Raw genomic sequence first — 13,390 nt, forward strand, 5'->3', positions numbered from 1 at the left:
CTCTGTACAATAGCTATTAAATAGTTAATAACTATTTAATAGCTACCTAGTTAAAATAAGTGCAAAATTACCTGTAAAATAAATCCTAACCTAAGTTACAATTAAACCTAACACTACACTATCAATAAATTAATTAACTAAACTACCTACAATTATCTACAATGAAATCAACTAAACTAAATTACAAAAAAATAAAAAAAGATTACAAGAATTTTAAACTAATTACACCTACTCTAAGCCCCCTAAAAAAATAACAAAGACCCCCAAAATAAAAAAATGCCCTACCCTATTTTAAAATAAAAAGTTAACAGCTCTATTACCTTACCAGCACTTAAAAGGGCCTTTTGCGGGGCATGCCCCAAAGAAAACAACTCTTTTGCATTTAAAAAAAAACATACAATACCCCCCCAACATTACAACCCACCACCCACATACCCCTAATCTAACCCAAACACCCCTTAAAAAACCTAACACTAAGCCCCTGAAGATCTCCCTACCTGATCTTCACCACGCCGGGTATCACCGAACCGTCCAGAAGAGCGTCCGAAGTCTTCATCCTATCCGGCAAGAAGAGGTCCAGAAGAGGGTCCGTAGTCTTCATCCTATCCGGCAAGAAGAGGACATCCAGACCGGTAGACATGCTCATCCAGGCGGCGTCTTCTATCTTCATCCATCCGGCGTGGAGCGGGACCACCTTGAAGCAGCCGACGCGGATCCATCCTCTTCTTCCGGTGACTCCCGACAAATGAAGGTTCCTTTAAGTGACGTCATCCAAGATGGCGTCCCTCGAATTCCGATTGGCTGATAGGATTCTATCAGCCAATCGGAATTAAGGTAGGAAAAATCTGATTGGCTGATTGAATCAGCCAATCAGATTCAAGTTCAATCCAATTGGCTGATTGGATCAGCCAATCAGATTGAGCTTGCATTCTATTGGCTGATCCGATTGGCTGATTGGATCAGCCAATCGGATTGAACTTGAATCTGATTGGCTGATTCAATCAGCCAATCAGATTTTTCCTACCTTAATTCCGATTGGCTGATAGAATCCGCGCCGGATGGATGAAGATAGAAGGCGCCGCCTGGATGAACATGTCTACCGGTCCGGATGTCCTCTTCTTGCCGGATAGGATGAAGACTTCGGACCCTCTTCTGGACCTCTTCTTGCCGGATAGGATGAAGACTTCGGACCCTCCTCTGGACGGATCGGTGATACCAGGCGTGGAAAAGATAAGGTAGGGAGATCTTCAGGGGCTTAGTGTTAGGTTTTTTAAGGGGTGTTTGGGTTAGATTAGGGGTATGTGGGTGGTGGGTTGTAATGTTGGGGGGAGGTATTGTATGTTTATTTTAAATGCAAAAGATTTGTTTTCTTTGGGGCATGCCCCGCAAAAGGCCCTTTTAAGGGCTGGTAAGGTAAAAGAGCTGTTAACTTTTTATTTTAGAATAGGGTAGGGCATTTTTTTATTTTGGGGGGCTTTGTTATTTTTTTAGGGGGCTTAGAGTAGGTGTAATTAGTTTAAAATTCTTGTAATTTTTTTTATTTTTTGTAATTTAGTGTTTGTTTTTTGTAATTTAGTTTAGTTGATTTAATTGTAGATAATTGTAGATAGTTTAGTTAATTAATTTATTGATAGTTTAGTGTTAGGTTTAATTGTAACTTAGGTTAGGATTTATTTTACAGGTAATTTTGTAATTATTTTAACTAAGTAGCTATTAAATAGTTATTAACTATTTAATAGCTATTGTACCTAGTTAAAATAAATACAAAGTTGGGGGGGCGGAGCCTATTGCTAAAGCGGCAAGACGCATCTGTGTGGAGCTCCTGGCTTCAATTATCTTTTATAGATATTATTTTCAGATATCCCTCAAATATAAAGTATATTTATGCTTATAACAATCTGAGGAGACGTGAGGCTCAGAACTACATCGGAATTGCTGACCGCCTATGCTCTTTAGCTGAGCCACAAAGTGATTGCCATTTTTTTAGGGCCGATCATCTGCGTGATCAGGGCTGCCGCAGTATACCCCCCCCGGGAAACTGGGCTACAAGGCAGCCACTTAACGCTGCCTCAAATCTACAAGAAGGAGAGCTGCTCACAAGAAAAGTACGTGAGGGGCCTCATCCATCTTATACTATAATTGCAACCGACTAGAACAGATGGACTCTAGCGCCAAAGTGATCCTGGGGGCCGTGACCCGCCTGCTCGAGGAACATCACGCAAAGCTACTACATGTGTTATCCGCTGAATGGCACAGTCTGCGTGCACTTGTGATTCAGCATGGTAGTCGGAGATTTGGAGCCGGTGGAAAATCTGAAAGAGAAAATGGAGGAGATGACACTCAGGTTTGCTCTGCAGCACCAGAGGAGCCCTCGTCATACGATCAAGCTCAGATCACAGATCAGGTCCTCTATGTCCCTCAGCAAGCTACACATTCTGAGTTACTAATGGCAGAAGCCGGGAGGGATGACTTAATAGAACCAAAGCATTTCCCAGCTAATCTGGTCAGAGTAAGTGCAAAGCTGGAATATCTTGCTACGCAACCTTCTGCTAGGCACATGGAGGCCATAACGCAACATGGTGGGAAGGACGGTGTCCACCCTGCCGACATGTTGGGGACTGAGGTAAGCGACATTAATAGGAATACACCTGCCGCCACATTTGCACAAGATTTTCAGAAACATCCACCAAGGAGACATATCGCAAGCATCTCCTCCCGACTCCAGGGAGCGGACATTGTTAGAAATGTATGCTCTTGGACAAAAACTGGTGTGGGATGATTATACTGCTTCCTCCAGGGTGCTCCTAATTCTTTCTTACCCCCCTAGATAAGACAAACGTCTGAAAGGATTAATGGAGTAATATCTCCCTCTAAATATATATTATTTCACCTATAGTGTGCCCAATTGGTTCGTGGAACGGGACTTTTTACATCATGCTGAAGGTTGCTGATTATAAAAACATTGTCTGCTCTATCCTTAGTTAGGTTCACACATATGTTTGATGTATCAGAAGACTTGTGTAGATTGAGACTTTAGGGGTGCACGGATACCAACTGTATTAGCTGTTTAGAAATAAATTGCACCTTGTTATAGCGATAAGTAAACTGCATTGTACTGCCAATATGACCACATTACTACTCTTCTTACCTACACTTCAAAGTCTGTTTTTTACCCTAATGACGGCATTTCCTTTTCTAAGTATCACAGCCCATGGATATGTAAATGCATGCTCTGGTGCTGATCCTAAGCTTTATTTATCACAGACATGCACTGCTATCACAATATGCTATAGAGGTATAATGTGGCTGGTCTATTTGTATTGTCTTTTTTATGTCCACCGGATCTAAATGGGTAGCTGTGCTGATACTACATGTGGATAATGTATTATTTAGGTCTCTAGAAATTATAGGTCTCAAGAATATCATAATGCTGATATATATAAGATCCCAGACTAATGAGTAGGCACAAAATAAATATGCTGTTCACCTCTCTTTATTTTAATTCTAAGCCATGTTAGCAGAGAATATAGTCAGCCCCCAAAGAGGTGTCCTACTATGTATATTTAAATGTTGGAATGTTCGGTAGATATTTTTACATTCCACGTGGGATATATTACTAATTACTTCTTCTTTTAGAGCCGCCTTCCCATTATACAGCACCTGATATGACTAGGCTGCTCTTTAAAGTTAAATAGATGGCTCCCCTCAACAATGTATATATGCTCCTACAGTTATATGTTTTATGTTCATATTATAGATAGAAAATGAGGTTATTCAGGTGAGATCCAAAAGTGGTCTCCTTAGTTGGTACTTACCTCCAATAACATATTCTCATAGATTGGAGGTCCAAAAGTGGCCTCATATACTATTATGGAGGTATATAACATATTTGGTATACAATCTTCTTGTTTTTGTTATTTTCTGGAATGTATATCATTAATTTACAATTCTATGTCTTACGCTGTGTTATTTATTACATATTTCTTGTATACCTTTATTTCAAACCTCAATAAAAAAAATTATAAAAAAATAAAATAAATACAAAGTTGCTTGTAAAATAAATATAAATGCTAAAATAGCTATAATATAATTATTTGTTATATTGTAGCTATATTAGGGTTTTTGTTTACAGGTAAGTATTTAGCTTTAAATAGGATTAATTTATTTAATAAGATTTATTTTATTTCGTTAGATTTAAATTAAATTTAATTTAGGGGGGTTTTAGTGTTAGGGTTAGACTTAGCTTTAGGGGTTAATACATTTATTAGAGTAGCGGCGAGGTCCGGTCGGCAGATTAGGGGTTAATAAGTGTAGTTAGGTAGCGGCGACGTTGGGGGGGGCAGATTAGGGGTTAATAAATATAATATAGGGGTCGGCGATGTTAGGGGCAGCAGATTAGGGGTACATAGCTATAATGTAGGTTGTGGCGGTGTACGGAGCGGCAGATTAGGGGTTAATAATAATATGCAGGGGTCAGCGATAGCGGGGACGGCAGATTAGGGGTTAATAAGTGTAAGGTTAGGGGTGTTTAGACTCTGGGTTCATGTTAGGGTGTTAGGTGCAGACTTAGGAAGTGTTTCCCCATAGGAAACAATGGGGCTGCGTTAGGAGCTGAACGCTGCTTTTTTGCAGGTGTTTGTTTTTTTTTCAGCTCAAACTGCCCCATTGTTTCCTATGGGGATATCGTGCATGAGCACGTTTTGAAGCTGGCTGCGTCAGTGAGCAACGCTGGTATTTAGAGTTGCAGTGGCAGTAAATTATGCTCTATGCTCCCTTTTTGGAGCCTAACGCAGCCCTTCAGAGAACTCTAAATACCAGCGTTGTTTAAAAGGTGCGGGGGGGAAAAAACACGCGTAGCTAACGCACCCCTTCTAACGCAAAACTCTAAATCTAGGTGACTGTTTTTTATATAGCTCTTTTGGATGGACTTGTTTATATTGATTTATCTTAATATATATTCAAAGAGTCATCACCCAAAAGTGTGCTATAGCGTAATATTGTATAAGCATACAAAAATAACCTATTTATAGATAGGTACAGTTAAAATGTATCCTTTATTATGTTGTAAAATAAAAGACAGCTATATTTTGTTAGAAAAAATACTGCCATAAAATAATTAAAAACACATTTCTGCTGGGCAGCCAACAATTAATATTAACATGAAAGTTTGCCACTAATGGAAAGAAGGTAGTCACTTGGGAGAAGTGAAATAGGTTAGTATGGTATGTGGGTAAAGTAATAATGTATGTCAGACTCACTATAAGCTCAATGATTCAATAGTATAGGTTGGACTAAGTGTCTCATATAAATATCTTATATGGGGCACCTTGCATTCCTATTGGCTGATAGGAGTCTTCAAATTCAAATCAGCCAATAGGATGAGAGCTACTGAAATACTATTGGCAGTTCAAATTAGCTAGTAGGATTTCAGTAATTTTCGTCCTATTGGCTGATTTGAATTTGAAGACTCCAATCAGCAAATAGGAATGCAAGGTACCCCATATTTAAACGCGTACCTTGAATTCAATGCTCAGTGTGCGGCGATGATCGTACGAAGAGGATCTCCATGCTCCATAGCTCCACAGTCGCCGGTCTTAAGTTCTGCCATCGTCGGTCTTCAGTTCTGTGGTCACCGGTCTTCAGTTCTGTGCTCCGCTCCGGCTTGTTCCTGGAAGAAGATAGAAAATATCGCAGCTTGAAAGAAGACTTCACCGCCGGACTTTAGGAACCGTGAGTACCTATCTGGGGTTAGACTTAGGCTTTTTTTTAATTGTTTGCAGGTTTTTTTTTTTTTTTAGATTAGGAATTAAATGGGCCTGAAAAACAGCTGAGTGTCCTTTTAAGGGCAGTAAAAGAGTTGAATGCCCTTTTTAAGGGCAATGCCCATACAAATGCCCCTTTAGGGGCAATGGGTAGTTTAGGATTTTTTAGTGATTAGGTTGAATTTTTTAGTGATTAGGTTTAATTTTTTTATTTTTGATAATTTGGTTTATTATTTTTTGTAATGTTAGAATTTCTAATTTTTTGTAATCTTAGATTAATTTAATTTTTTATTTTTTAATTTTTAAGTAATGTTAGCTTTTTTATTTGAATTGTTTGCAACTTAGTATTTTTTAATTTAGGTAATTGGGGTTAATTTAGGGGGTGTTAGGTTAGGGGTCTTAGTAATTTAATTAGTTATTTGCGTTGTGGGGGGTTGGCGGTTTAGGGGTTAATAGTTTTATTAGGATTATAGCGTTGTGTGGGTTTGACGGTTTAGGGGTTAATAGTTTTATTAGGATTATTGCGTTGTGTGGGTTAGGCGGATTAGGGGCTAATAGATTTATGTTTGTTGCGATGTGAGTTAATGGCGGATTAGGGGTTAATAGTTTTAATAGGTACTTTGCGATGTGGTTTAATGGCAGATTAGGGGTTATTAGTTTTAATAGGGACTTTGCAATGTGGATGAATGGCAGATTAGGGGTTAATACATTTATTAGGTAGTTTGCGATGTTGGGGTTGGTAGATTTAGGGGTTAATACTTTTATTAGGTAGATCGCGATGTGGGGGGTTGGTGGTTTAGGGGTTAATACTTGTATTATTAGTTCTGATGTGGGTTTGATGGCAGATATAGGGGTTGTATGTGTCAGGTTTAATTTTGGGAGGCGTGTTAGACTTTTATGGGAGATTTCACATTTTTTTTATTTTCTTAGGTGCCGGCAGTTTCTAAAGTGCCGTAAGTCACTGGCGATTCCAGAAATTTGTATTGACGCTCATTTCTGGACATTGCTAGTTTATCCGATTTACGGACTTTATGAACTGCCGGCTGGGTTTATGTGATACCTCGATGTGCAAGGTGAAATTATGGGCGGTGCGGGTTTCAGCAGTTGCAATGAAGCTTGCGCCGCATATGTAATCTCGCCCATAGAGGGCAGTCCCACTCACTCTCTACATAGTCTTCCTAAGGGCTGGACTTCAAGAGTGTCATATGACACACACACTGATTGGATGTTCATTGGAATTGTCATTAAAAAAAGTGGGCTGAATAACATTGTAATAGAATCATTACTATAGGCATGATTTAACTCTTTTCACGGATAGATTTTTTTGAAAAAGGTACACATATACTTTTTAATGGCAAAGATTACATATATGGCATTTGATTAGCTAAAGTTTACCATCACTTTAGCAATGAATCTATTGCATGTAATTCACATTGAACATTAACATTAGGGTTGCCATAATTCTCTTCCACAAAACCGGGACAAGTGATATTTGACTGGAATGAGGGGGCGAGGGTCGGGAGGTGTATATATCGACAGATAATGAAAACATACTACAGTAGCAGTTAACAATGTTTATAATGTTTTTCTATCATTTTATTTATTAAGGTTACAAGCAAATTGACCCACCAAAAGCCAAACATATATGAATGTCCAACTTAGATTGATTATCATACAAATATGCACGTGACTTGTCATTACACAAACATGTTGCTGTATCTGATTCATTAACTTAAAACAATAGATAGCCTGGCTGCGCCTCATTATTATTATTATTATCAGTTATTTGTAGAGCGCCAACAGATTCCACAGCGCTAACCAATAACCACATACAATACAATATTATGACACTGATGACACACACAAGAAGTATTTCATTAACCAGTTGTGTAGATACATGTCCACTGCCCAGAGAAAGCCCTTTTCTTCTGTTCTTTTCTATTCTTCCTTCTTTTTTTTTCTTTTCTTTTTTTTTAAAATAACTTCTGTTATTTGACTTGAAGGGGCCAATTTGCCAAAGTGCGAGCGGACATGATACGATTTAGCATATCCTGTCTGCCGCACATCGATAAAAGCCGACATCATACTCTGTCGGCATTTATCATTGCACAAGCTGTTCTGGTGAACTGCTTGTGCAATGCCGCCCTCTGCAGATTCGAGGCCAATCGGCTGCTAGCATGGGGGTGTCAATCAGCAGATCGTATAGGATCGGGCGGATTGAAGACCGCAGCCTCAGAGACAGCGGACAAGTTATGGAGCAGCGGTCTTTAGACCACTGCTTCATAACTACTGTTTCCTGAAGGCTCGCGAGGAAACAGGGGCATCAAGCTCCATTCGGAGCTTGATAATTTGGCCCCGAAGCATCTATAATCTGAATAACACAGGCTTTAGATGTTTCTAAGGCAATATAACAGTACATGAACAATCAAGAAAGATAATATTAGAAGTGCTAATAGAAATATATTTTTTGTTTTGAGAAAATATGGTTAGCCTGTCCTTTAAGCCTTAACCAAAGTATATACAATATTATGACAATTATTGGAAGCTCACGCTAAACTCAAAAGAACAAATTGTTTAGGTATACTGTACATAGGCCTAGAGCAAGATGACATGAGAACAGTTTACTTCTCTCTTTCATCTCCTTTTCTTTTACAATAATCATTATCATTTGCTTGTGTTGTTCATATGATTTAATACAAACAACATGAGCTTTAGACTCTGACTGTCTGTCTGAGCAATCTAAGCCATGAAACTAAATATAAATTTAAAGAGTCTGACAAAAGTTATAGATAAAAACTGGATAGCCTGTCCCTTAAAGGGACACTGAACCCAATTTTTTTTTTTTATTTCGTGATTCAGATAGAGCATGCAATTTTAAGCAACTTTCTAATTTACTCCTAGTATCAAATTTTCTTCATTCTCTTTGTAGCTTTATTTGAAAAGCAAGAATGTAAGTTTAGATGCCGGCTCATTTTTGGTGAACAACCTGGGTTGTTCTTGCTGATTGGTGGATAAATTCACCCACCAATAAACAAGTGCTGTCCAGAGGCCTGAACCAAAAAGTATCTGGCTCCTTAGTTTAGATGCCATTTTTTTTCAAATAAAGATAGCAAGAGAACGAAGAAAATTTGATAATAGGAGTAAATTAGAAAGTCGCTTAAAATTGCATGCTTTATCTGAATCACGAAAGAAAAAAATTGGGTTCAGTGTCTATTTAACCAAAGCACATAATATCATTGTCATAATATTGTAGCAAGTTAAAGGGACAGTCTACACTAAAATTGTTACTGTTTAAAAAGATAGCCTGTTTTTACGCCACTACAGACAGCCTCTTAACCACATGCTTTTTTATTTGCTTTTCACAATAGGAGACTGCTAATTCATGTGGGCCAATTCTGGAGAAGATTGTCCCTTTAAGTATATATACTAAGCCAGGGGTCAGTCCTACAAAAAAAAGTGTGGGAACTCAGCAAGACTTCCACCCCTGTCACAATTAATATTGTTTTATGTACACACACACACACACACACACACTGTATTTATATGTATATAATCTATAAACTCTGATTAATAAAAGCAAATTAAAACCAATGAAGGGCTGAATGGTTGCCTTTGGAACTGAGGATGGACACCCGTGGTTACATTTTTACATGGCAGGGGTGAAATTTTTATTTGTAATTCAGGATTAAACTAATACTGTATACTGAGAAGCCAGACACACATTTTAGAATACATGAAGGGGCATTTGTATATAGATGATGTTAAATAATTCAAAAAGCTTAGAGCCTTAGTAAAATTTTAGCAGATGTTGCTCCTTGGCTCTCAGGATGTGTAAGGTTCTGTAATGTAAACATCTGATATCAGGATCTTGGTAAGGTTTGTGTGTGCACTCACTCTGCAGTAAGAAACAATGATAATGTATAAAAATACATAAAAAAAATAAAAACACAGGTTGACCTTAAATAAAAATGTTAAATTCTTTGATTATTTATAAGGTGACAAAATCCCTTTACTTAGCTCAAAAAAACCAAACTCCCTCTCTAGCTAATCACAGGTAAGGCACACAGGGGCTAAACATAACTTTTATAATCTAAGGTTGGGTTACCATAGCAACAAATTTCTTATGGTGTGATTTTGGAGAAATCCAATGTCAAGATGGAAGCGTTACCACAACATCACATTAACTTCCACATACACGAAAATACTGACTGCGCGCATTGCGCAGAATATTTCAGTGTCAACCCGATACTAAAATAGAGCTGTAAACTACTTTTGCTGTCGGCAAATTTAGTAGCTTACAGCTCAGTTTTTACCGACTCAATGGGAACGCCTTAAGAAGAAATGGAACGGAGCGTGAAGGGATACTCTAAATGCAGTATGTTTATAACAAAATAAAACAAATAGTTTAAAATAAATTAATATACACTCACAAGGTTGGCCTCGCTTATAGCCAAGGTCAACTTTCCCCATGCTGAATATATTTATAGTCTCAGTATGTACCGTTAGTCATCGTGTCCACCGTGGAGCCAGATATATTCTGGTAATCTGTTTAGATCCACTGTATCTCCTGCAGTGCTCAGTTGTTCACAGCTCCTGTCACTGCTTTGCCGCCCAACGCACGCTAACTTCAGGACCTCGGATATTGCAATCTCGCTAACTTTTTCAACTCATAGACTTAAATGGAGAGCACAGAAGAAAAAAAACGAACACTTATCGCTTGCACGCTAACCTGACAGGAGTTTTTAATATTTCACATTCCAATGTTCTTCACATACAGGGAAATGTTATTTTTATTTTAAATTCATATTTGCTGTAGAAACTGTATTTACTGCAGAAACCTGGCTCTCTCTTTCAGAAACAGCCTCCCCTGCTGCATTATCACATGGGGGTCTCCACTTTAGCCACTATACTCTTGTTGTACCTTTCAACAAATACAACCCATCTCTACCCTCATGTTTTCTTCCTTCGAAACCCATATGATTCACTTATTCTGCCCCCTTTCTATATGTGTTGCAGTTATATATTGCCCCCTGGTTCCTCAACTACATTTATCTATCATATTGCTGCCTAGCTACCTTATTTCCTATCCTAAGACACCCCTGCCCTCATTTTTGGGGATTTTAATCTTTCTGTTGACAATCCCACTGCCCCTGCTGCAAAAAAAAACTTCTCCAGCTCACTTCCTCTCACTGTCTGTCACAATTTCTCACAAAGACAGAGACTCCCTTGATCTGATTTTCAGCTATTGATGCACTCTCTCTAACTTCACAAATTCCCCTTTTCCTCTTTCTGACCATCATCTCCTCACTTGTAACATCACAGCACTTTCTACAGCTCTCCCTCCTTCTAACCCTCACACCAAACTCTACAGAAGCGTTTAGTCACAAGATTAACATCTCTCAAACCTTTGATCTCTTCCATCTCCTCCTTTTCCTGTCCTGACTAATCGATCTGTCACTACAGCTCCACTCTTACATTGGTCCTTGACAACTTGGCCCCTCCTACCATATCTTGAAAGTCACAAACTCATCCTCAGTCATACTCCTCTGACACGTTACTTACGCATATGTTCCAGAACTGGTGAGCGACATTGGAGAAAATCCCGTTGTTCAGACTTTCTTTACTACAAGTTCATATTCAGCCCTTAACCTCTTTAAGCATGATTTCTTCTCTACTCATCTCTACTCTTTCTTCAAACCAAAAACATTTGTTCTCCACTTTCTATACCCTTCTCCGCCTACTCCCACCTACTTCTACAATTTCTCAGTTCAATATTTTCCCAGCTACTTCAACAACAAAATTGAAATCAAACTACTACCAGTCTCCAACCCCCAACTGCTCGCAATTATCCAAAACCCACAAATTCAGCTCTTTTGCCCATGTTACTGAGTAAGATATTTCTCCTCACCTCACTACCTTTCCCCCTAATCTCATCCCCTCACAGCTACTCCCCCCCCCCCCTAGCTCCTTCCCTTATTCCTAACCTCATACACATTTTCAATCTCTCCTTCAGCACTGCTATATTTTCCTCATCTCTTAAACATGCACTAGTCACACCTATCCTCAAAAAAACCTTTTCTGGATCCAACCTACCCATCCAACTACTGCCATATTTGCCTATTCCCCCTTGCCTTAAAACTTCTGGAAAGGATGGTAAATACATGTTTATTAATTTAACCACTTTAAACTCCTTACTTGATCCATTACAATCTGGATTTCGTCCCCAACACTCCACAGAGACAGAAATCATTAAAGAGACATTTCAGTCAATATTTGCAATATGCATGTATTGGCAAAAATGCTTTTAGTAAAAGTTATCACTGTATTAGCGCTAATATTGTTCTCTGCACTTCTATGGGAAGCATAGCTAGATATTCTCAGTGCACCAGAATTTTAATACTGCAGCTGCTTAGAGCACCAGTGGGGCTTGTATCATGTCAGTAATTAACACAATGAGTCATTACCAGATAATATAAGCACCTTAGGCTCTTTTAGCAAGTGCTGTGTTTAAAGTGCTGGTGCACGGAACATACTTAAATATACTTTTGAAACAACTATAGTTTTTACTAGAAGCATTTTTGCTAATACATGTATATTGCAAAATTGCTTCTATTCAAAATGGAAATGTACCTTATTTTGGCTAGAATGTCCCTTTAAGATTACTAATGATCTACTTACAGCAAAATCGAAAAAGCCAATTCTCTCTATTAATCCTTCTCGATCTGTCTGCAGCCTTTGATGTTGTTGACCATTCTCTTGCTCCAAACCCTCCAATCCTTTGGCCCTTGTGACACAGCCCCCTTGTGGTTCTCTTCCTACCTGTCTAACCGTACCATTAGTGTAGCATTCTCTGGTGCATCCTATAACACTTTTTGTTGGGGTACCACAAAGCTATGTTCTCAGTCCCCAGTTCTTCTCAATCTATACGTCATCATTACGTTCCTTAAAGTGAAGGTCAATTTAGATGAATTAGTGCCCGGTTTTTAATAATCCTATTAAAAATAAGGACACTTTAATTTATCAAAATTGACATTTCACTTGTTTTCTTCTAAAACGTACCTTTTAATCCTAAGAGCCGCTCCAGCGATTCCCCTGGCCTTACGTCAGAAATGATGAATCCGGCTTCCTCCAATCACGGCTTTCCCCCTGGGGTGTCATGGCCTGAGGCAACGCCGTGATTGGAGGAAGTCGCATTCGTCATTTTGGACCCGTCATTTTGGACCTGCGACGGGTGGAGGAAGCACTGCAGTGGCTGTCAGGATTAAAAGGTAAGTTTATGAAGTAAACAAGTGAAATGTCAATTTTGATGAATTAAAGTGCCCTTGTTTTTAATAGGATTATTAAAAAACAGGCACTAATTCATCTAAATTGACGTCCACTTTAATAAAGTCTCACAGGTTTCAAAATAATTTGTAAGCTGATGACACCCAAATTTACCTCTCTGCACCAGACTTATCTCCTTCCTTGTTAACTCGTTTTACTAACTGTCTCTCTAATATTTAATCTTGGATGTCCTCTCACTACCTGAAGCTAAATCTCTACAAAACTGAGCTCCTTATTTCCTCTCCTTTTTTGAAAATCTCTACCCCCATGTTTCTAGATTTTAATCCACTCTCTCATCATTTCAC

This window comes from Bombina bombina, chromosome 7 (genome assembly GCF_027579735.1).
Source record: "Bombina bombina isolate aBomBom1 chromosome 7, aBomBom1.pri, whole genome shotgun sequence".
In the NCBI taxonomy this organism is placed as follows: domain Eukaryota; kingdom Metazoa; phylum Chordata; class Amphibia; order Anura; family Bombinatoridae; genus Bombina; species Bombina bombina.